Source organism: Rhipicephalus microplus, chromosome X (assembly GCF_043290135.1).
Source record: "Rhipicephalus microplus isolate Deutch F79 chromosome X, USDA_Rmic, whole genome shotgun sequence".
NCBI lineage: Eukaryota > Metazoa > Arthropoda > Arachnida > Ixodida > Ixodidae > Rhipicephalus > Rhipicephalus microplus.
The window spans coordinates 61,541,766-61,559,571 of NC_134710.1; the positions used below are offsets into that span (position 1 = coordinate 61,541,766).

General features: G+C 49.3%; 53 non-coding genes across 53 annotated transcripts; all 53 read left to right on the forward strand.

Moving 5' to 3' along the window:
- The first annotated feature begins 7 nt into the window (after window positions 1-7).
- Window positions 8-81, forward strand: TRNAI-AAU (transfer RNA isoleucine (anticodon AAU)). The gene has a single exon. It is a non-coding gene; the product is annotated as a tRNA-Ile (tRNA).
- Window positions 82-430: 349 nt separating this feature from the next.
- On the forward strand, window positions 431-504 carry TRNAI-AAU (transfer RNA isoleucine (anticodon AAU)). The gene has a single exon. It is a non-coding gene; the product is annotated as a tRNA-Ile (tRNA).
- A 138-nt stretch (window positions 505-642) lies between these two features.
- TRNAI-AAU (transfer RNA isoleucine (anticodon AAU)) lies at window positions 643-717 on the forward strand. Its single transcript has one exon. It is a non-coding gene; the product is annotated as a tRNA-Ile (tRNA).
- A 136-nt stretch (window positions 718-853) lies between these two features.
- TRNAI-AAU (transfer RNA isoleucine (anticodon AAU)) lies at window positions 854-927 on the forward strand. Its single transcript has one exon. It is a non-coding gene; the product is annotated as a tRNA-Ile (tRNA).
- A 136-nt stretch (window positions 928-1,063) lies between these two features.
- On the forward strand, window positions 1,064-1,138 carry TRNAI-AAU (transfer RNA isoleucine (anticodon AAU)). Its single transcript has one exon. It is a non-coding gene; the product is annotated as a tRNA-Ile (tRNA).
- Window positions 1,139-1,275: 137 nt separating this feature from the next.
- On the forward strand, window positions 1,276-1,349 carry TRNAI-AAU (transfer RNA isoleucine (anticodon AAU)). Its single transcript has one exon. It is a non-coding gene; the product is annotated as a tRNA-Ile (tRNA).
- A 137-nt stretch (window positions 1,350-1,486) lies between these two features.
- TRNAI-AAU (transfer RNA isoleucine (anticodon AAU)) lies at window positions 1,487-1,560 on the forward strand. The gene has a single exon. It is a non-coding gene; the product is annotated as a tRNA-Ile (tRNA).
- Window positions 1,561-1,910: 350 nt separating this feature from the next.
- TRNAI-AAU (transfer RNA isoleucine (anticodon AAU)) lies at window positions 1,911-1,984 on the forward strand. The gene has a single exon. It is a non-coding gene; the product is annotated as a tRNA-Ile (tRNA).
- Window positions 1,985-2,124: 140 nt separating this feature from the next.
- TRNAI-AAU (transfer RNA isoleucine (anticodon AAU)) lies at window positions 2,125-2,198 on the forward strand. The gene has a single exon. It is a non-coding gene; the product is annotated as a tRNA-Ile (tRNA).
- A 137-nt stretch (window positions 2,199-2,335) lies between these two features.
- On the forward strand, window positions 2,336-2,410 carry TRNAI-AAU (transfer RNA isoleucine (anticodon AAU)). The gene has a single exon. It is a non-coding gene; the product is annotated as a tRNA-Ile (tRNA).
- A 137-nt stretch (window positions 2,411-2,547) lies between these two features.
- On the forward strand, window positions 2,548-2,622 carry TRNAI-AAU (transfer RNA isoleucine (anticodon AAU)). Its single transcript has one exon. It is a non-coding gene; the product is annotated as a tRNA-Ile (tRNA).
- Window positions 2,623-2,759: 137 nt separating this feature from the next.
- On the forward strand, window positions 2,760-2,832 carry TRNAI-AAU (transfer RNA isoleucine (anticodon AAU)). The gene has a single exon. It is a non-coding gene; the product is annotated as a tRNA-Ile (tRNA).
- A 138-nt stretch (window positions 2,833-2,970) lies between these two features.
- Window positions 2,971-3,045, forward strand: TRNAI-AAU (transfer RNA isoleucine (anticodon AAU)). Its single transcript has one exon. It is a non-coding gene; the product is annotated as a tRNA-Ile (tRNA).
- A 137-nt stretch (window positions 3,046-3,182) lies between these two features.
- Window positions 3,183-3,256, forward strand: TRNAI-AAU (transfer RNA isoleucine (anticodon AAU)). Its single transcript has one exon. It is a non-coding gene; the product is annotated as a tRNA-Ile (tRNA).
- A 138-nt stretch (window positions 3,257-3,394) lies between these two features.
- Window positions 3,395-3,469, forward strand: TRNAI-AAU (transfer RNA isoleucine (anticodon AAU)). Its single transcript has one exon. It is a non-coding gene; the product is annotated as a tRNA-Ile (tRNA).
- Window positions 3,470-3,606: 137 nt separating this feature from the next.
- TRNAI-AAU (transfer RNA isoleucine (anticodon AAU)) lies at window positions 3,607-3,680 on the forward strand. Its single transcript has one exon. It is a non-coding gene; the product is annotated as a tRNA-Ile (tRNA).
- Window positions 3,681-3,817: 137 nt separating this feature from the next.
- On the forward strand, window positions 3,818-3,892 carry TRNAI-AAU (transfer RNA isoleucine (anticodon AAU)). The gene has a single exon. It is a non-coding gene; the product is annotated as a tRNA-Ile (tRNA).
- Window positions 3,893-4,029: 137 nt separating this feature from the next.
- Window positions 4,030-4,103, forward strand: TRNAI-AAU (transfer RNA isoleucine (anticodon AAU)). The gene has a single exon. It is a non-coding gene; the product is annotated as a tRNA-Ile (tRNA).
- A 349-nt stretch (window positions 4,104-4,452) lies between these two features.
- Window positions 4,453-4,526, forward strand: TRNAI-AAU (transfer RNA isoleucine (anticodon AAU)). The gene has a single exon. It is a non-coding gene; the product is annotated as a tRNA-Ile (tRNA).
- A 138-nt stretch (window positions 4,527-4,664) lies between these two features.
- On the forward strand, window positions 4,665-4,738 carry TRNAI-AAU (transfer RNA isoleucine (anticodon AAU)). The gene has a single exon. It is a non-coding gene; the product is annotated as a tRNA-Ile (tRNA).
- Window positions 4,739-4,875: 137 nt separating this feature from the next.
- Window positions 4,876-4,950, forward strand: TRNAI-AAU (transfer RNA isoleucine (anticodon AAU)). The gene has a single exon. It is a non-coding gene; the product is annotated as a tRNA-Ile (tRNA).
- Window positions 4,951-5,086: 136 nt separating this feature from the next.
- Window positions 5,087-5,160, forward strand: TRNAI-AAU (transfer RNA isoleucine (anticodon AAU)). The gene has a single exon. It is a non-coding gene; the product is annotated as a tRNA-Ile (tRNA).
- A 136-nt stretch (window positions 5,161-5,296) lies between these two features.
- On the forward strand, window positions 5,297-5,371 carry TRNAI-AAU (transfer RNA isoleucine (anticodon AAU)). The gene has a single exon. It is a non-coding gene; the product is annotated as a tRNA-Ile (tRNA).
- A 137-nt stretch (window positions 5,372-5,508) lies between these two features.
- Window positions 5,509-5,582, forward strand: TRNAI-AAU (transfer RNA isoleucine (anticodon AAU)). Its single transcript has one exon. It is a non-coding gene; the product is annotated as a tRNA-Ile (tRNA).
- Window positions 5,583-5,719: 137 nt separating this feature from the next.
- TRNAI-AAU (transfer RNA isoleucine (anticodon AAU)) lies at window positions 5,720-5,793 on the forward strand. The gene has a single exon. It is a non-coding gene; the product is annotated as a tRNA-Ile (tRNA).
- Window positions 5,794-6,143: 350 nt separating this feature from the next.
- TRNAI-AAU (transfer RNA isoleucine (anticodon AAU)) lies at window positions 6,144-6,218 on the forward strand. Its single transcript has one exon. It is a non-coding gene; the product is annotated as a tRNA-Ile (tRNA).
- Window positions 6,219-6,778: 560 nt separating this feature from the next.
- TRNAI-AAU (transfer RNA isoleucine (anticodon AAU)) lies at window positions 6,779-6,852 on the forward strand. The gene has a single exon. It is a non-coding gene; the product is annotated as a tRNA-Ile (tRNA).
- Window positions 6,853-7,201: 349 nt separating this feature from the next.
- TRNAI-AAU (transfer RNA isoleucine (anticodon AAU)) lies at window positions 7,202-7,275 on the forward strand. Its single transcript has one exon. It is a non-coding gene; the product is annotated as a tRNA-Ile (tRNA).
- A 140-nt stretch (window positions 7,276-7,415) lies between these two features.
- On the forward strand, window positions 7,416-7,489 carry TRNAI-AAU (transfer RNA isoleucine (anticodon AAU)). The gene has a single exon. It is a non-coding gene; the product is annotated as a tRNA-Ile (tRNA).
- Window positions 7,490-7,626: 137 nt separating this feature from the next.
- Window positions 7,627-7,701, forward strand: TRNAI-AAU (transfer RNA isoleucine (anticodon AAU)). Its single transcript has one exon. It is a non-coding gene; the product is annotated as a tRNA-Ile (tRNA).
- Window positions 7,702-7,838: 137 nt separating this feature from the next.
- Window positions 7,839-7,912, forward strand: TRNAI-AAU (transfer RNA isoleucine (anticodon AAU)). The gene has a single exon. It is a non-coding gene; the product is annotated as a tRNA-Ile (tRNA).
- A 137-nt stretch (window positions 7,913-8,049) lies between these two features.
- Window positions 8,050-8,124, forward strand: TRNAI-AAU (transfer RNA isoleucine (anticodon AAU)). Its single transcript has one exon. It is a non-coding gene; the product is annotated as a tRNA-Ile (tRNA).
- A 137-nt stretch (window positions 8,125-8,261) lies between these two features.
- On the forward strand, window positions 8,262-8,334 carry TRNAI-AAU (transfer RNA isoleucine (anticodon AAU)). Its single transcript has one exon. It is a non-coding gene; the product is annotated as a tRNA-Ile (tRNA).
- Window positions 8,335-8,472: 138 nt separating this feature from the next.
- On the forward strand, window positions 8,473-8,547 carry TRNAI-AAU (transfer RNA isoleucine (anticodon AAU)). The gene has a single exon. It is a non-coding gene; the product is annotated as a tRNA-Ile (tRNA).
- A 137-nt stretch (window positions 8,548-8,684) lies between these two features.
- Window positions 8,685-8,758, forward strand: TRNAI-AAU (transfer RNA isoleucine (anticodon AAU)). Its single transcript has one exon. It is a non-coding gene; the product is annotated as a tRNA-Ile (tRNA).
- A 138-nt stretch (window positions 8,759-8,896) lies between these two features.
- On the forward strand, window positions 8,897-8,971 carry TRNAI-AAU (transfer RNA isoleucine (anticodon AAU)). The gene has a single exon. It is a non-coding gene; the product is annotated as a tRNA-Ile (tRNA).
- A 137-nt stretch (window positions 8,972-9,108) lies between these two features.
- Window positions 9,109-9,182, forward strand: TRNAI-AAU (transfer RNA isoleucine (anticodon AAU)). Its single transcript has one exon. It is a non-coding gene; the product is annotated as a tRNA-Ile (tRNA).
- Window positions 9,183-9,319: 137 nt separating this feature from the next.
- Window positions 9,320-9,393, forward strand: TRNAI-AAU (transfer RNA isoleucine (anticodon AAU)). Its single transcript has one exon. It is a non-coding gene; the product is annotated as a tRNA-Ile (tRNA).
- Window positions 9,394-9,743: 350 nt separating this feature from the next.
- TRNAI-AAU (transfer RNA isoleucine (anticodon AAU)) lies at window positions 9,744-9,818 on the forward strand. The gene has a single exon. It is a non-coding gene; the product is annotated as a tRNA-Ile (tRNA).
- A 136-nt stretch (window positions 9,819-9,954) lies between these two features.
- TRNAI-AAU (transfer RNA isoleucine (anticodon AAU)) lies at window positions 9,955-10,028 on the forward strand. The gene has a single exon. It is a non-coding gene; the product is annotated as a tRNA-Ile (tRNA).
- Window positions 10,029-10,168: 140 nt separating this feature from the next.
- On the forward strand, window positions 10,169-10,242 carry TRNAI-AAU (transfer RNA isoleucine (anticodon AAU)). The gene has a single exon. It is a non-coding gene; the product is annotated as a tRNA-Ile (tRNA).
- Window positions 10,243-11,228: 986 nt separating this feature from the next.
- TRNAV-AAC (transfer RNA valine (anticodon AAC)) lies at window positions 11,229-11,302 on the forward strand. Its single transcript has one exon. It is a non-coding gene; the product is annotated as a tRNA-Val (tRNA).
- Window positions 11,303-11,648: 346 nt separating this feature from the next.
- Window positions 11,649-11,723, forward strand: TRNAI-AAU (transfer RNA isoleucine (anticodon AAU)). The gene has a single exon. It is a non-coding gene; the product is annotated as a tRNA-Ile (tRNA).
- Window positions 11,724-12,497: 774 nt separating this feature from the next.
- On the forward strand, window positions 12,498-12,572 carry TRNAI-AAU (transfer RNA isoleucine (anticodon AAU)). Its single transcript has one exon. It is a non-coding gene; the product is annotated as a tRNA-Ile (tRNA).
- A 137-nt stretch (window positions 12,573-12,709) lies between these two features.
- Window positions 12,710-12,783, forward strand: TRNAI-AAU (transfer RNA isoleucine (anticodon AAU)). The gene has a single exon. It is a non-coding gene; the product is annotated as a tRNA-Ile (tRNA).
- Window positions 12,784-13,770: 987 nt separating this feature from the next.
- On the forward strand, window positions 13,771-13,845 carry TRNAI-AAU (transfer RNA isoleucine (anticodon AAU)). The gene has a single exon. It is a non-coding gene; the product is annotated as a tRNA-Ile (tRNA).
- A 137-nt stretch (window positions 13,846-13,982) lies between these two features.
- Window positions 13,983-14,056, forward strand: TRNAI-AAU (transfer RNA isoleucine (anticodon AAU)). Its single transcript has one exon. It is a non-coding gene; the product is annotated as a tRNA-Ile (tRNA).
- A 349-nt stretch (window positions 14,057-14,405) lies between these two features.
- On the forward strand, window positions 14,406-14,480 carry TRNAI-AAU (transfer RNA isoleucine (anticodon AAU)). The gene has a single exon. It is a non-coding gene; the product is annotated as a tRNA-Ile (tRNA).
- A 347-nt stretch (window positions 14,481-14,827) lies between these two features.
- TRNAI-AAU (transfer RNA isoleucine (anticodon AAU)) lies at window positions 14,828-14,901 on the forward strand. Its single transcript has one exon. It is a non-coding gene; the product is annotated as a tRNA-Ile (tRNA).
- A 560-nt stretch (window positions 14,902-15,461) lies between these two features.
- TRNAI-AAU (transfer RNA isoleucine (anticodon AAU)) lies at window positions 15,462-15,535 on the forward strand. The gene has a single exon. It is a non-coding gene; the product is annotated as a tRNA-Ile (tRNA).
- Window positions 15,536-15,881: 346 nt separating this feature from the next.
- TRNAI-AAU (transfer RNA isoleucine (anticodon AAU)) lies at window positions 15,882-15,955 on the forward strand. Its single transcript has one exon. It is a non-coding gene; the product is annotated as a tRNA-Ile (tRNA).
- A 561-nt stretch (window positions 15,956-16,516) lies between these two features.
- On the forward strand, window positions 16,517-16,590 carry TRNAV-AAC (transfer RNA valine (anticodon AAC)). The gene has a single exon. It is a non-coding gene; the product is annotated as a tRNA-Val (tRNA).
- Window positions 16,591-16,936: 346 nt separating this feature from the next.
- On the forward strand, window positions 16,937-17,011 carry TRNAI-AAU (transfer RNA isoleucine (anticodon AAU)). The gene has a single exon. It is a non-coding gene; the product is annotated as a tRNA-Ile (tRNA).
- The last annotated feature ends 795 nt before the right edge of the window (window positions 17,012-17,806 follow it).

The window sequence follows — 17,806 nt, forward strand, 5'->3', positions numbered from 1 at the left end:
CTACTCCGGCCTGCTAGCTCAGTCGGTTAGAGCGTCGTGCTAATAACGCGAAGGTCGTTGGTTCGATCCCTGCGCAGGCCAGTATTTTTTATTGTGTTCTACTGGCCGTCACCTGGTGTCGGGTGTGTAGCTAGACAATTTAAAGATCGATTTATTGATGACAACCGAATGTGTACCGAAGATGTACTCCCAGTGTTAAAAGCCACGCTTACTACTCCGGCCAGCTAGCTCAGTCGGTTAGAGCGTTCGTGCTAATAACGCGAAGGTCGTAGGTTAGATCGCTGCACAGGCCAGTACTTTTTGTTGTGTTCTACTGGCCGTCACCTGGTGTCGCGTGTGTAGCTAGACAATTTAAATACCACTTTATTGATGATGACCGAATGTGTACCGAAGATGTATTCCCAGTGTTAGAAGCCGCACTCGCTACTCCGGCCTGCTAGCTCAGTCGGTTAGAGCGTCGTGCTAATAACGCGAAGGTCATAGGTTCGATCCCTGCGCAGGCCAGTATTTTTTTATTATGTTCTACTGGCCCTCACCTGGTGTCGGGTGTGTAGCTAGACAATTTAAAGACCAATTTATTGATGATGACCGAATGTGTACCGAAGGCGTATGCCCAGTGTTAGAAGCCGGACTTCCTACTCCGGCCAGCTAGCTCAGTCGGTTAGAGCGTTCGTGCTAATAACGCGAAGGTCGTAGGTTCGATCGCTGCGCAGGCCAGTACTTTTTGTTGTGTTCTACTGGCCGTCACCTGGTGTCGGGTGTGTAGCTAGACAATTTAAAGACCGATTTATTGATGACAACCGAATGTGTACCGAAGATGTATTCCCATGTTAGAAGCCGCACTCGCTACTCCGGCCTGCTAGCTCAGTCGGTTAGAGCGTCGTGCTAATAACGCGAAGGTCGTTGGTTCGATCCCTGCGCAGGCCAGTATTTTTTATTGTGTTCTACTTGCCGTCACCTGGTGTCGGGTGTGTAGCTAGACAATTTAAAGACCGATTTATTGATGACAACCGAATGTGTACCGAAGATGTATTCCCATGTTAGAAGCCGCACTCGCTACTCCGGCCAGCTAGCTCAGTCGGTTAGAGCGTTCGTGCTAATAACGCGAAGGTCGTAGGTTCGATCCCTGCGCGGGCCAGTATTTTTTATTGTGTTCTACTGGCCGTCACCTGGTGTCGGGTGTGTAGCTAGACAATTTAAAGACCAATTTATTGATGATGACCGAATGTGTACCGAAGGCGTGTGGCCAGTGTTAGAAGCCGGACTTGCTGCTCCGGCCTGCTAGCTCAGTCGGTTAGAGCGTCGTGCTAATAACGCGAAGGTCGTAGGTTCGATCCCTGCGCAGGCCAGTATTTTTTATTGTGTTCTACTGGCCGTCACCTGGTGTCGGGTGTATAGCTAGTAAGTTTAAAGACCTATTTATTCATGATGACCGAATGTGTACCGAAGGCGTATGCTCAATGTTAGAAGCCACACTCGCTACTCCGGCATGCTAGCTCAGTCGGTTTGAGCATCGTGCTAATAACGCGAAGGTCGTAGGTTCAATCCCTGCGCAATCCAGTATTTTTTTATTATGTTCTACTGGCCGTCACCTGGTGTCGGGTGTGTAGCTAGACAATTGAATGACCAATTTATTGATGATGACCGAATGTGTACCGAAGGCGTATGCCCAGTGTTAGAAGCCGGACTTGCTACTCCGGCCAGCTAGCTCAGTCGGTTAGCGCGTTCGTGTTAATAACGCGAAGGTCGTAGGTTCGATCGCTGCGCAGGCCAGTACTTTTTGTTGTGTTCTACTGCCCGTCAGCTGGTGTCGGGTGTGTAGCTAGACAATTTAAAGACCAATTTATTGATGATGACCGAATGTGTACCCAAGGCGTATGCCCAGTGTTGGAAGCCGCACTCGCTACTTCGGCCTGCTAGCTCAGTCGGTTAGAGCGTCGTGCTAATAACGCGAAGGTCATAGGTTCGATCCCTGCGCAGGCCAGTATTTTTTTTTATTATGTTCTACTGGCCGTCACCTGGTGTCGGGTGTGTAGCTAGATAATTTAAAGACCAATTTATTGATGATGACCGAATGTGTACCGAAGGTGTATGCCCAGTGTTAGAAGCCGGACTTCCTACTCCGGCCAGCTAGCTCAGTCGGTTAGAGCGTCGTGCTAATAACGCGAAGGTCGTTCGTTCGAACCCTGCGCAGGCCAGTATTTTTTATTGTGTTCTACTGGCCGTCACTTGGTGTCGGGTGTGTAGCTAGACAATTTAAAGACCGATTTATTGATGACAACCGAATGTGTACCGAAGATGTATTCCCAGTGTTAGAAGCCGCACTCGCTACTTCGGCCAGCTAGCTCAGTCGGTTAGAGCGTTCGTGCTAATAACGTGAAGGTCGTTGGTTCGATCCCTGCGCAGGCCAGTATTTTTTATTGTGTTCTACTGGCCGTCACCTGGTGTCGGGTGTGTAGCTAGACAATTTAAAGATCGATTTATTGATTTCAACCGAATGTGTACCGAAGATGTACTCCCAGTGTTAGAAGCCACGCTTACTACTCCGGCCAGCTAGCTCAGTCGGTTAGAGCGTTCGTGCTAATAACGCGAAGGTCGTAGGTTCGATCGCTGCGCAGGCCAGTACTTTTTGTTGTGTTCTACTGGCCGTCACCTGGTGTCGCGTGTGTAGCTAGACAATTTATATACCACTTTATTGATGATGACCGAATGTGTACCGAAGATGTATTCCCAGTGTTAGAAGCCGAACTCGCTACTCCGGCCTGCTAGCTCAGTCGGTTAGAGCATCGTGCGAATAATGCGAAGGTCGTAGGTTCGAATCTGCGCAGGCCAGTATTTTTTTATTATGTTCTACTGACCGTCACCTGGTGTCGGGTGTGTAGCTAGACAATTTAAAGACCAATTTATTGATGATGACCGAATGTGTACCGAAGGCGTATGCCAAGTGTTAGAAGCCGGACTTCCTACTCCAGCCTGCTAGCTCAGTCGGTTAGAGCATTCGTGCTAATAACGCGAAGGTCGTAGGTGCGATCCCTGCGCAGGCCAGTATTTTTTTATTGTGTTCTACTGGCCGTCACCTGGTGTCGGGTGTGTAGCTAGACAATTTAAAGACCAATTTATGACGATGACCGAATGTGTACCGAAGGCGTATGCCCAGTGTTGGAAGCCGCACTCGCTACTCCGGCCTGCTAGCTCAGTCGGTTAGAGCGTCGTGCTAATAACGCGAAGGTCGTAGGTTCGATCCCTGCGCAGGCCAGTATTTTTTTATTATGTTCTACTGGCCGTCACCTGGTGTCGGGTGTGTAGCTAGACAATTTAAAGACCAATTTATTGATGATGACCGAATGTGTACCGAAGGCGTATGCCCAGTGTTAGAAGCCGGACTTCCTACTCCGGCCAGCTAGCTCAGTCGGTTAGAGCGTTCGTGCTAATAACGCGAAGGTCGTAGGTTCGATCGCTGCGCAGGCCAGTACTTTTTGTTGTGTTCTACTGGCCGTCACCTGGTGTCGGGTGTGTAGCTAGACAATTTAAAGACCGATTTATTGATGACAACCGAATGTGTACCGAATATGTATTCCCAGTGTTAGAAGCCGCACTCGCTACTCCGGCCTGCTAGCTCAGTCGGTTAGAGCGTCGTGCTAATAACGCGAAGGTCGTTGGTTCGAACCCTGCGCAGGCCAGTATTTTTTATTGTGTTCTACTGGCCGTCACTTGGTGTCGGGTGTGTAGCTAGACAATTTAAAGACCGATTTATTGATGACAACCGAATGTGTACCGAAGATGTATTCCCAGTGTTAGAAGCCGCACTCGCTACTTCGGCCAGCTAGCTCAGTCGGTTAGAGCGTTCGTGCTAATAACGCGAAGGTCGTAGGTTCGATCGCTGCGCAGGCCAGTACTTTTTGTTGTGTTCTACTGGCCGTCACCTGGTGTCGGGTGTGTAGCTAGACAATTTAAAGACCGATTTATTGATGACAACCGAATGTGTACCGAAGATGTATTCCCAGTGTTAGAAGCCGCACTCGCTACTCCGGCCTGCTAGCTCAGTCGGTTAGAGCGTCGTGCTAATAACGCGAAGGTCGTTGGTTCGATCCCTGCGCAGGCCAGTATTTTTTATTGTGTTCTACTGGCCGTCACCTGGTGTCGGGTGTGTAGCTAGACAATTTAAAGATCGATTTATTGATGACAACCGAATGTGTACCGAAGATGTACTCCCAGTGTTAAAAGCCACGCTTACTACTCCGGCCAGCTAGCTCAGTCGGTTAGAGCGTTCGTGCTAATAACGCGAAGGTCGTAGGTTAGATCGCTGCACAGGCCAGTACTTTTTGTTGTGTTCTACTGGCCGTCACCTGGTGTCGCGTGTGTAGCTAGACAATTTAAATACCACTTTATTGATGATGACCGAATGTGTACCGAAGATGTATTCCCAGTGTTAGAAGCCGCACTCGCTACTCCGGCCTGCTAGCTCAGTCGGTTAGAGCGTCGTGCTAATAACGCGAAGGTCATAGGTTCGATCCCTGCGCAGGCCAGTATTTTTTTATTATGTTCTACTGGCCCTCACCTGGTGTCGGGTGTGTAGCTAGACAATTTAAATACCACTTTATTGATGATGACCGAATGTGTACCGAAGATGTATTCCCAGTGTTAGAAGCCGCACTCGCTACTCCGGCCTGCTAGCTCAGTCGGTTAGAGCGTCGTGCTAATAACGCGAAGGTCGTAGGTTAGATCGCTGCACAGGCCAGTACTTTTTGTTGTGTTCTACTGGCCGTCACCTGGTGTCGCGTGTGTAGCTAGACAATTTAAATACCAATTTATTGATGATGACCGAATGTGTACCGAAGGCGTATGCCCAGTGTTAGAAGCCGGACTTCCTACTCCGGCCAGCTAGCTCAGTCGGTTAGAGCGTTCGTGCTAATAACGCGAAGGTCGTAGGTTCGATCGCTGCGCAGGCCAGTACTTTTTGTTGTGTTCTACTGGCCGTCACCTGGTGTCGGGTGTGTAGCTAGACAATTTAAAGACCGATTTATTGATGACAACCGAATGTGTACCGAAGATGTATTCCCATGTTAGAAGCCGCACTCGCTACTCCGGCCTGCTAGCTCAGTCGGTTAGAGCGTCGTGCTAATAACGCGAAGGTCGTTGGTTCGATCCCTGCGCAGGCCAGTATTTTTTATTGTGTTCTACTTGCCGTCACCTGGTGTCGGGTGTGTAGCTAGACAATTTAAAGACCGATTTATTGATGACAACCGAATGTGTACCGAAGATGTATTCCCATGTTAGAAGCCGCACTCGCTACTCCGGCCAGCTAGCTCAGTCGGTTAGAGCGTTCGTGCTAATAACGCGAAGGTCGTAGGTTCGATCCCTGCGCGGGCCAGTATTTTTTATTGTGTTCTACTGGCCGTCACCTGGTGTCGGGTGTGTAGCTAGACAATTTAAAGACCAATTTATTGATGATGACCGAATGTGTACCGAAGGCGTATGGCCAGTGTTAGAAGCCGGACTTGCTGCTCCGGCCTGCTAGCTCAGTCGGTTAGAGCGTCGTGCTAATAACGCGAAGGTCGTAGGTTCGATCCCTGCGCAGGCCAGTATTTTTTATTGTGTTCTACTGGCCGTCACCTGGTGTCGGGTGTATAGCTAGTAAGTTTAAAGACCTATTTATTCATGATGACCGAATGTGTACCGAAGGCGTATGCTCAATGTTAGAAGCCACACTCGCTACTCCGGCATGCTAGCTCAGTCGGTTTGAGCATCGTGCTAATAACGCGAAGGTCGTAGGTTCAATCCCTGCGCAATCCAGTATTTTTTTATTATGTTCTACTGGCCGTCACCTGGTGTCGGGTGTGTAGCTAGACAATTGAATGACCAATTTATTGATGATGACCGAATGTGTACCGAAGGCGTATGCCCAGTGTTAGAAGCCGGACTTGCTACTCCGGCCAGCTAGCTCAGTCGGTTAGCGCGTTCGTGTTAATAACGCGAAGGTCGTAGGTTCGATCGCTGCGCAGGCCAGTACTTTTTGTTGTGTTCTACTGCCCGTCAGCTGGTGTCGGGTGTGTAGCTAGACAATTTAAAGACCAATTTATTGATGATGACCGAATGTGTACCCAAGGCGTATGCCCAGTGTTAGAAGCCGCACTTGCTACTCTGGCCAGCTAGCTCAGTCGGTTAGAGCGTTCGTGCTAATAACGCGAAGGTCGTAGGTTCAATCGCTGCGCAGGCCAGTATTTTTATTGTGTTCTACTGGCCGTCACCAGCTGTCGGGTGTGTAGCTAAACAATTTAAAGACCAATTTATTGATGATGACCGAATGTGTACTGAAGGCGTATGGCCAGTGTTAGAAGCCGGACTTGCGACTCCGGCCAGCTAGCTCAGTCAGTTAGAGCGTTCTTGCTGATAACGCGAAGGTCGTAGGTTCGATCGCTGCGTAGGCCAGTACTTTTTGTTGTGTTCTACTGGCCGTCACCTGGTGTCGGCTGTGTAGCTAGACAATTTAAAGACCAATTTATTGATGATGACCGAATGTGTACCGAAGATGTATTCCCAGTGTTAGAAGCCAGACTTGCTACTCCAGCCAGCTAGCTCAGTCGGATAGAGCGTTCGTGCTAATAACGCGAAGGTCATAGGTTCGATCGCTGCGCAGGCCAGTACTTTTTGTTGTGTTCTACTGGCCGTCTTCTGGTGTCCGCTGTATTGCTAGTAAATTTAAAGACCAATTTATTGATGATGACCGAATATGCACCGAAGGCGTATGCCCAGTGTTAGAAGCCACATTCGCTACTCCGGCCTGCTAGCTCAGTCGGTTAGAGCGTCGTTCTAATAACGCGAAGGTCGTAGGTTCGATCGCTGCGCAGGCCAGTACTTTTTGTTGTGTTCTACTCGCCGTCACCTGGTGTCGCGTGTGTAGCTAGACAATTTAAATACCACTTTTTTGATGATGACCGAATATGCACCGAAGGCGTATGCCCAGTGTTAGAAGCCGGACTTCCTACTCCAGCCAGCTAGCTCAGTCGGTTAGAGCATTCGTGCTAATAACGCGAAGGTCGTAGGTGCGATCCCTGCGCAGGCCAGTATTTTTTTATTGTGTTCTACTGGCCGTCACCTGGTGTCGGGTGTGTAGCTAGAGAATTTAAAGACCAATTTATGATGATGACCGAATGAGTACCGAAGGCGTATGCCCAGTGTTGGAAACCGCACTCGCTACTTCGGCCTGCTAGCTCAGTCGGTTAGAGCGTCGTGCTAATAACGCGAAGGTCATAGGTTCGATCCCTGCGCAGGCCAGTATTTTTTTTTATTATGTTCTACTGGCCGTCACCTGGTGTCGGGTGTGTAGCTAGATAATTTAAAGACCAATTTATTGATGATGACCGAATGTGTACCGAAGGTGTATGCCCAGTGTTAGAAGCCGGACTTCCTACTCCGGCCAGCTAGCTCAGTCGGTTAGAGCGTCGTGCTAATAACGCGAAGGTCGTTCGTTCGAACCCTGCGCAGGCCAGTATTTTTTATTGTGTTCTACTGGCCGTCACTTGGTGTCGGGTGTGTAGCTAGACAATTTAAAGACCGATTTATTGATGACAACCGAATGTGTACCGAAGATGTATTCCCAGTGTTAGAAGCCGCACTCGCTACTTCGGCCAGCTAGCTCAGTCGGTTAGAGCGTTCGTGCTAATAACGCGAAGGTCGTAGGTTCGATCGCTGCGCAGGCCAGTACTTTTTGTTGTGTTCTACTGGCCGTCACCTGGTGTCGGGTGTGTAGCTAGACAATTTAAAGACCGATTTATTGATGACAACCGAATGTGTACCGAAGATGTATTCCCAGTGTTAGAAGCCGCACTCGCTACTCCGGCCTGCTAGCTCAGTCGGTTAGAGCGTCGTGCTAATAACGTGAAGGTCGTTGGTTCGATCCCTGCGCAGGCCAGTATTTTTTATTGTGTTCTACTGGCCGTCACCTGGTGTCGGGTGTGTAGCTAGACAATTTAAAGATCGATTTATTGATTTCAACCGAATGTGTACCGAAGATGTACTCCCAGTGTTAGAAGCCACGCTTACTACTCCGGCCAGCTAGCTCAGTCGGTTAGAGCGTTCGTGCTAATAACGCGAAGGTCGTAGGTTCGATCGCTGCGCAGGCCAGTACTTTTTGTTGTGTTCTACTGGCCGTCACCTGGTGTCGCGTGTGTAGCTAGACAATTTATATACCACTTTATTGATGATGACCGAATGTGTACCGAAGATGTATTCCCAGTGTTAGAAGCCGAACTCGCTACTCCGGCCTGCTAGCTCAGTCGGTTAGAGCATCGTGCGAATAATGCGAAGGTCGTAGGTTCGAATCTGCGCAGGCCAGTATTTTTTTATTATGTTCTACTGACCGTCACCTGGTGTCGGGTGTGTAGCTAGACAATTTAAAGACCAATTTATTGATGATGACCGAATGTGTACCGAAGGCGTATGCCAAGTGTTAGAAGCCGGACTTCCTACTCCAGCCTGCTAGCTCAGTCGGTTAGAGCATTCGTGCTAATAACGCGAAGGTCGTAGGTGCGATCCCTGCGCAGGCCAGTATTTTTTTATTGTGTTCTACTGGCCGTCACCTGGTGTCGGGTGTGTAGCTAGACAATTTAAAGACCAATTTATGACGATGACCGAATGTGTACCGAAGGCGTATGCCCAGTGTTGGAAGCCGCACTCGCTACTCCGGCCTGCTAGCTCAGTCGGTTAGAGCGTCGTGCTAATAACGCGAAGGTCGTAGGTTCGATCCCTGCGCAGGCCAGTATTTTTTTATTATGTTCTACTGGCCGTCACCTGGTGTCGGGTGTGCAGCTAGACAATTTAAAGACCAATTTATTGATGATGACCGAATGTGTACCGAAGGCGTATGCCCAGTGTTAGAAGCCGGACTTCCTACTCCGGCCAGCTAGCTCAGTCGGTTAGAGCGTTCGTGCTAATAACGCGAAGGTCGTAGGTTCGATCGCTGCGCAGGCCAGTACTTTTTGTTGTGTTCTACTGGCCGTCTTGTGGTGTCGGGTGTGTAGCTAGACAATTTAAAGACCGATTTATTGATGACAACCGAATGTGTACCGAATATGTATTCCCAGTGTTAGAAGCCGGACTTGCTGCTCCGGCCTGCTAGCTCAGTCGGTTAGAGCGTCGTGCTAATAACGCGAAGGTCGTAGGTTCGATCCCTGCGCAGGCCAGTATTTTTTATTGTGTTCTACTGGCCGTCACCTGGTGTCGGGTGTATAGCTAGTAAGTTTAAAGACCTATTTATTCATGATGACCGAATGTGTACCGAAGGCGTATGCTCAATGTTAGAAGCCACACTCGCTACTCCGGCATGCTAGCTCAGTCGGTTTGAGCATCGTGCTAATAACGCGGAGGTCGTAGGTTCGATCCCTGCGCAATCCAGTATTTTTTTATTATGTTCTACTGGCCGTCACCTGGTGTCGGGTGTGTAGCTAGACAATTGAATGACCAATTTATTGATGATGACCGATTGTGTACCGAAGGCGTATGCCCAGTGTTAGAAGCCGGACTTGCTACTCCGGCCAGCTAGCTCAGTCGGTTAGCGCGTTCGTGTTAATAACGCGAAGGTCGTAGGTTCGATCGCTGCGCAGGCCAGTACTTTTTGTTGTGTTCTACTGCCCGTCAGCTGGTGTCGGGTGTGTAGCTAGACAATTTAAAGACCAATTTATTGATGATGACCGAATGTGTACCCAAGGCGTATGCCCAGTGTTAGAAGCCGCACTTGCTACTCCGGCCAGCTAGCTCAGTCGGTTAGAGCGTTCGTGCTAATAACGCGAAGGTCGTAGGTTCAATCGCTGCGCAGGCCAGTATTTTTATTGTGTTCTACTGGCCGTCACCAGCTGTCGGGTGTGTAGCTAAACAATTTAAAGACCAATTTATTGATGATGACCGAATGTGTACTGAAGGCGTATGGCCAGTGTTAGAAGCCGGACTTGCGACTCCGGCCTGCTAGCTCAGTCGGTTAGAGCGTCGTGCTAATAACGCGAAGGTCGTAGGTTCGATCCCTGCGCAGGCCAGTATATTTTTTTATTATGTTCTACTGGCCGTCGCCTGGTGTCGGGTGTATTGCTAGTAAATTTAAAGACCAATTTATTGATCATCACCGAATATGCACCGAAGGCGTATGCCCAGTGTTAGAAGCCACACTCGCTACTCCGGCCTGCTAGCTCAGTCGGTTAGAGCGTCGTTCTAATAACGCGAAGGTCGTAGGTACGATCCCTGCGCAAGCCAGTATTTTTTATTGTGTTCTACTGGCCGTCACCAGGTGTCGGGTGTGTAGCTAGACATTTTAAAGACAAATTTATGATGATGACCGAATGTGTACCGAAGGCTGGTATGCCCAGTGTTAGAAGCCGGACTTGCTACTCCGGCCAGCTAGCTCAGTCGGTTAGAGCGTCGTGCTAATAACGCGAAGGTCGTAGGTTCGATCACTGCGCAATCAAGTAGTTTTTTTATTATGTTCTACTGGCCGTCACCTGGTGTCGGGTGTGCAGCTAGACAATTTAAAGACCAATTTATTGATGATGACCGAATGTGTACCCAAGGCGTATGCCCAGTGTTAGAAGCCGGACTTGCTACTCCGGCCAGCTAGCTGAGTCGGTTAGAGCGTTCGTGCTAATAACGCGAATGTCGTAGGTTCAATCGCTGCGCAGGCCAGTATCTTTATTGTGTTCTACTGGCCGTCACCCGCTGTCGGGTGTGTAGCTAGACAATTTAGAGACCAATTTATTGATGATGACCGAATGTGTACCGAATGCGTATGCCCAGTGTTAGAAGCCGGACTTCCTACTCCAGCCAGCTAGCTCAGTCGGTTAGAGCATTCGTGCTAATAACGCGAAGGTCGTAAATTCGACCACTGCGAAGGCCAGTACTTTTTATTGTGTTCTACTGGCCGTCACCAGCTGTCGGGTGTGTAGCTAGACAATTTAGAGACCAATTTATTGATGATAACCGAATGTGTACCGAAGGCGTATGGCCAGTGTTAGAAGCCGAACTTGCTACTCCGGCAAGCTAGCTCAGTCGGTTAGAGCGTCCGTGCTGATAACGCGAAGGTCGTAAGTTCGACCACTGCGCAGGCCAGTACTTTTTGTTGTGTTCTACTGGCCGTCACCTGGTGTCGGGTGTGTAGCTAGACATTTTAAAGACCGATTTATTGATGACAACCGAATGTGTACCGAAGATGTATTCCCAGTGCTAGAAGCCGCACTCGCTACTCCGGCCTGCTAGCTCAGTCGGTTAGAGCGTCGTGCTAACAACGCGAAGGTCGTTGGTTCGATCTCTGCGCAGGCCAGTATTTTTTATTGTGTTCTACTGGCCGTCACCTGGTGTCGGGTGTGTAGCTAGACAATTGAAAGACCGATTTATTGATGACAACCGAATGTGTACCGAAGTTGTACTCCCAGTGTTAGAAGCCGGACTTCCTACTCCGGCCAGCTAGCTAAGTCAGTTAGAGCGTTCGTGCTGATAACGCGAAGGTCGTAGGTTCGATCGCTGCGCAGGCCAGTACTTTTTGTTGTGTTCTACTGGCCGTCACCTGGTGTCGGCTGTGTAGCTAGACAATTTAAAGACCAATTTATTAATGACCGAATGTGTACCGAAGGCGTATGCCCAGTGTTAGAAGCCAGACTTGCTACTCCGGCCAGCTAGCTCAGTCGGGTAGAGCGCTCGTGCTAATAACGCGAAGGTCGTAGGTTCGATCGCTGCGCAGGCCAGTACTTTTTGTTGTGTTCTACTGGCCGTCTTCTGGTGTCGGGAGTATTGCTAGTAAATTTAAAGACCAATTTATTGATCATCACCGAATATGCACCGAAGGCGTATGCCCAGTGTTAGAAGCCACACTCGCTACTCCGGCCTGCTAGCTCAGTCGGTTAGAGCGTCGTTCGAATAACGCGAAGGTCGTAGGTTCGATCCCTGCGCAAGCCAGTATTTTTTATTGTGTTCTACTGGCCGTCACCAGGTGTCGGGTGTGTAGCTAGACAATTTAAAGACAAATTTATGATGATGACCGAATGTGTACCGAAGGCTGGTATGTCCAGTGTTAGAAGCCGGACTTGCTACTCCGGCCAGCTAGCTCAGTCGGTTAGAGCGTCGTGCTAATAACGCGAAGGTCGTAGGTTCGATCACTGCGCAATCCAGTAGTTTTTTTATTATGTTCTACTGGCCGTCACCTGGTGTCGGGTGTGTAGCTAGACAATTTAAAGACCAATTTATTGATGATGACCAAATGTGTACCCAAGGCGTATGGCCAGTGTTAGAAGCCGAACTTGCTACTCCCGCAAGCTAGCTCAGTCGGTTAGAGCGTCCGTGCTGATAACGCGAAGGTCGTAAGTTCGACCACTGCGAAGGCCAGTACTTTTTATTGTGTTCTACTGGCCGTCACCTGGTGTCGGGTGTGTAGCTAGACAATTTAAAGACCAATTTATTGATGATGACCGAATGTGTACCGAAGGCGTATGGCCAGTGTTAGAAGCCGCACTCGCTACTCCGGCCTGCTAGCTCAGTCGGTTAGAGCGTTCGTGCTAATAACGCGAAGGTCGTAGGTTCGATCGCTGCGCAGGCCAGTACTTTTTGTTGTGTTCTACTGCCCGTCAGCTGTTGTCGGGTGTATAGCTAGTAAATTTAAAGACCAATTTATTCATGATGACCGAATGTGTACCGAAGGCGTATGCTCAATGTTAGAAGCCACACTCGCTACTCCGGCATGCTAGCTCAGTCGGTTTGAGCATCGTGCTAATAACGCGAAGGTCGTAGGTTCGATCCCTGCGCAATCCAGTATTTTTTTATTATGTTCTACTCGCCGTCACCTGGTGTCGGGTGTGTAGCTAGACAATTTAAAGACCAATTTATTGATGATGACCGAATGTGTACCGAAGGCGTATGCCCAGTGTTAGAAGCCGGACTTGCTACTCCGGCCAGCTAGCTCAGTCGCTTAGAGCGTTCGTGCTAATAACGCGAAGGTCGTAGGTTCGATCGCTGCGCAGGCCAGTACTTTTTGTTGTGTTCTACTGCCCGTCAGCTGGTGTCGGGTGTGTAGCTAGACAATTTAAAGACCAATTTATGTATGATGACCGAATGTGTACCCAAGGCGTATGCCCAGTGTTAGAAGCCGGACTTGCCACTCCGGCCAGCTAGCTCAGTCGGTTAGAGCGTTCGTGCTAATAACGCGAAGGTCATAGGTTCAATAGCTGCGCAGGCCAGTATTTTTATTGTGTTCTACTGGCCGTCACCAGCTGTCGGGTGTGTAGCTAGACAATTTAAAGACCAATTTATTGATGATGACCGAATGTGTACCGAAGGCTGGTATGCCCAGTGTTAGAAGCCGGACTTGCTACACCGGCCAGCTAGCTCAGTCGGTTAGAGCGTCGTGCTAATAACGCGAAGGTCGTAGGTTCGATCACTGCGCAATCCAGTAGTTTTTTTATTATGTTCTACTGGCCGTCACCTGGTGTCGGGTGTGTAGCTAGACAATTTAAAGACCAATTTATTGATGATGACCGAATGTGTACCCAAGGCGTATGCCCAGTGTTAGAAGCCGGACTTGCGACTCCGGCCAGCTAGCTGAGTCGGTTAGAGCGTTCGTGCTAATAACGCGAATGTCGTAGGTTAAATCGCTGCGCAGGCCAGTATCTTTATTGTGTTCTACTGGCCGTCACCTGGTGTCGGGTGTGTAGCTAGACAATTTAAAGACCAATTTATTAATGATGACCGAATGTGTACCGAAGGCGTATGCCCAGTGTTAGAAGCCGGACTTGCTACTCCGGCCAGCTAGCTCAGTCGGATAGAGCGCTCGTGCTAATAACGCGAAGGTCGTAGGTTCGATCGCTGCGCAGGCCAGTACTTTTTGTTGTGTTCTACTGGCCGTCTTGTGGTGTCGGGTGTATTGCTAGTAAATTTAAAGATCAATTTTTTGATGATGACCGAATATGCACCGAAGGCGTATGCCCAGTGTTAGAAGCCATACTCGCTACTCCGTCCTGCTAGCTCAGTCGGTTAGAGCGTCGTTCTAATAACGCGAAGGTCGTAGGTTCGATCCCTGCGCAAGCCAGTATTTTTTATTGTGTTCCACTGGCCGTCACCAGGTGTCGGGTGTGTAGCTAGACAATTTAAAGACCAATTTATGATGATGACCAAATGTGTACCGAAGGCTGGTATGCCCAGTGTTAGAAGCCGGACTTGCTACTCCGGCCAGCTAACTCAGTCGGTTAGAGCGTCGTGCTAATAACGCGAAGGTCGTAGGTTCGATCACTGCGAAGGCCAGTACTTTTTATTGTGTTCTACTGGCCGTCACCTGGTGTCGCGTGTGTAGCTGGACAATTTAAAGACCAATTTATTGATGATGACAGAATGTGTACGGAAGGCGTATGCCCAGTGTTAGAAGCCACGCTCACTACTCCGGCCAGCTAGCTCAGTCGGTTAGAGCGTTCGTGCTAATAACGCGAAGGTCGTAGGTTCAATCGCTGCGCAGGCCAGTATTTTTATTGTGTTTTGCTGGCCGTCACCAGCTGTCGGGTGTGTAGCTAGCCAATTTAAAGACCAATTTATTGATGATGACCGAATGTGTACCGAAGGCGTATGCCCAGTGTTAGAAGCCGGACTTCCTACTCCAGCCAGCTAGCTCAGTCGGTTAGAGCATTCGTGCTAATAACGCGAAGGTCGTAGGTGCGATCCCTGCGCATGCCAGTATTTTTTATTGTGTTCTACTGGCCGTCACCTGGTGTCAGGTGTGTAGCTACACAATTCAAAGACCAATTTATGATGATGACCGAATGTGTACCGAAGGCGTATGCCCAGTGTTGGAAGCCGCACTCGCTACTCCGGCCTGCTAGCTCAGTCGGTTAGAGCGTCGTGCTAATAACGCGAAGGTCGTAGGTTCGATCCCTGCGCAGGCCAGTATTTTTTATTGTGTTCTACTGGCCGTCACCTGGGGTCGGGTGTGTAGCTAGACAATTTAAAGACCAATTTATTAATGATGACCGAATGTGTACCGAAAGCGTATGCCCAGTGTTAGAACCCGGACTTGCTACTCCGGCCAGCTAGCTCAGTCGGTTAGAGCGTCGTGCTAATAACGCGAAGGTCGTAGGTTCGATCACTGCGCAATCAAGTAGTTTTTTTATTATGTTCTACTGGCCGTCACCTGGTGTCGGGTGTGTAGCTAGACAATTTAGAGACCAATTTATTGATGATGACCGAATGTGTACCCAAGGCGTATGCCCAGTGTTAGACGCCGGACTTGCTACTCCGGCCAGCTAGCTGAGTCGTTAAAGCGTTCGTGCTAATAACGCGAATGTCGTAGATTCAATCGCTGCGCAGGCCAGTATCTTTATTGTGTTCTACTGGCCGTCACCAGCTGTCGGGTGTGTAGCTAGACAATTTAGAGACCAATTTATTGATGATGACCGAATGTGTACCGAAGGCGTATGCCCAGTGTTAGAAGCCGGACTTCCTACTCCGGCCTGCTAGCTCAGTCGGTTAGAGCGTCGTGCTAATAACGCGAAGGTCGTAGGTTCGATCCCTGCGCAGGCCAGTATCTTTATTGTGTTCTACTGGCCGTCACCAGCTGTCGGGTGTGTAGCTAGACAATTTAGAGACCAATTTATTGATGATGACCGAATGTGTACCCAAGGCGTATGCCCAGTGTTAGACGCCGGACTTGCTACTCCGGCCAGCTAGCTGAGTCGTTAAAGCGTTCGTGCTAATAACGCGAATGTCGTAGATTCAATCGCTGCGCAGGCCAGTATCTTTATTGTGTTCTACTGGCCGTCACCAGCTGTCGGGTGTGTAGCTAGACAATTTAGAGACCAATTTATTGATGATGACCGAATGTGTACCGAAGGCGTATGCCCAGTGTTGGAAGCCGCACTCGCTACTCCGGCCTGCTAGCTCAGTCGGTTAGAGCGTCGTGCTAATAACGCGAAGGTCGTAGGTTCGATCCCTGCGCAGGCCAGTATTTTTTATTGTGTTCTACTGGCCGTCACCTGGGGTCGGGTGTGTAGCTAGACAATTTAAAGACCAATTTATTAATGATGACCGAATGTGTACCGAAAGCGTATGCCCAGTGTTAGAACCCGGACTTGCTACTCCGGCCAGCTAGCTCAGTCGGTTAGAGCATTCGTGCTAATAACGCGAAGGTCGTAAGTTCGACCACTGCGAAGGCCAGTACTTTTTATTGTGTTCTACTGGCCGTCACCAGCTGTCGGGTGTGTAGCTAGACAATTTAGAGACCAATTTATTGATGATGACCGAATGTGTACCGAAGGCGTATGGCCAGTGTTAGAAGCCGAACTTGCTACTCCGGCAAGTTAGCTCAGTCGGTTAGAGCGTCCGTGCTGATAACGCGAAGGTCGTAAGTTCGACCACTGCGCAGGCCAGTACTTTTTGTTGTGTTCTACTGGCCGTCACCTGGTGTCGGGTGTGTAGCTAGACATTTTAAAGACCGATTTATTGATGACAACCGAATGTGTACCGAAGATGTATTCCCAGTGTTAGAAGCCGCACTCGCTACTCCGGCCTGCTAGCTCAGTCGGTTAGAGCGTCGTGCTAACAACGCGAAGGTCGTTGGTTCGATCTCTGCGCAGGCCAGTATTTTTTATTGTGTTCTACTGGCCGTCACCTGGTGTCGGGTGTGTAGCTAGACAATTGAAAGACCGATTTATTGATGACAACCGAATGTGTACCGAAGTTGTACTCCCAGTGTTAGAAGCCGGACTTCCTACTCCGGCCAGCTAGCTAAGTCAGTTAGAGCGTTCGTGCTGATAACGCGAAGGTCGTATGTTCGATCGCTGCGCAGGCCAGTACTTTTTGTTGTGTTCTACTGGCCGTCACCTGGTGTCGGCTGTGTAGCTAGACAATTTAAAGACCAATTTATTAATGAACGAATGTGTACCGAAGGCGTATGCCCAGTGTTAGAAGCCAGACTTGCTACTCCGGCCAGCTAGCTCAGTCGGGTAGAGCGCTCGTGCTAATAACGCGAAGGTCGTAGGTTCGATCGCTGCGCAGGCCAGTACTTTTTGTTGTGTTCTACTGGCCGTCTTCTGGTGTCGGGTGTATTGCTAGTAAATTTAAAGACCAATTTATTGATCATCACCGAATATGCACCGAAGGCGTATGCCCAGTGTTAGAAGCCACACTTGCTACTCCGGCCTGCTAGCTCAGTCGGTTAGAGCGTCGTTCGAATAACGCGAAGGTCGTAGGTTCGATCCCTGCGCAAGCCAGTATTTTTTATTGTGTTCTACTGGCCGTCACCAGGTGTCGGGTGTGTAGCTAGACAATTTAAAGACAAATTTATGATGATGACCGAATGTGTACCGAAGGCTGGTATGTCCAGTGTTAGAAGCCGGACTTGCTACTCCGGCCAGCTAGCTCAGTCGGTTAGAGCGTCGTGCTAATAACGCGAAGGTCGTAGGTTCGATCACTGCGCAATCCAGTAGTTTTTTTATTATGTTCTACTGGCCGTCACCTGGTGTCGGGTGTGTAGCTAGACAATTTAAAGACCAATTTATTGATGATGACCGAATGTGTACCCAAGGCGTATGCCCAGTGTGAGAAGCCGGACTTGCTACTCCGGCCAGCTAGCTGAGTCGGTTAGAGCGTTCGTGCTAATAACGCGAATGTCGTAGGTTCAATCGCTGCGCAGGCCAGTATCTTTATTGTGTTCTACTGGCCGTCACCAGCTGTCGGGTGTGTAGCTAGACAATTTAAAGACCACTTTATTGATGATGACCGAATCTGTACCGAAGGCGTATGGCCAGTGTTAGAAGCCGAACTTGCTACTCCCGCAAGCTAGCTCAGTCGGTTA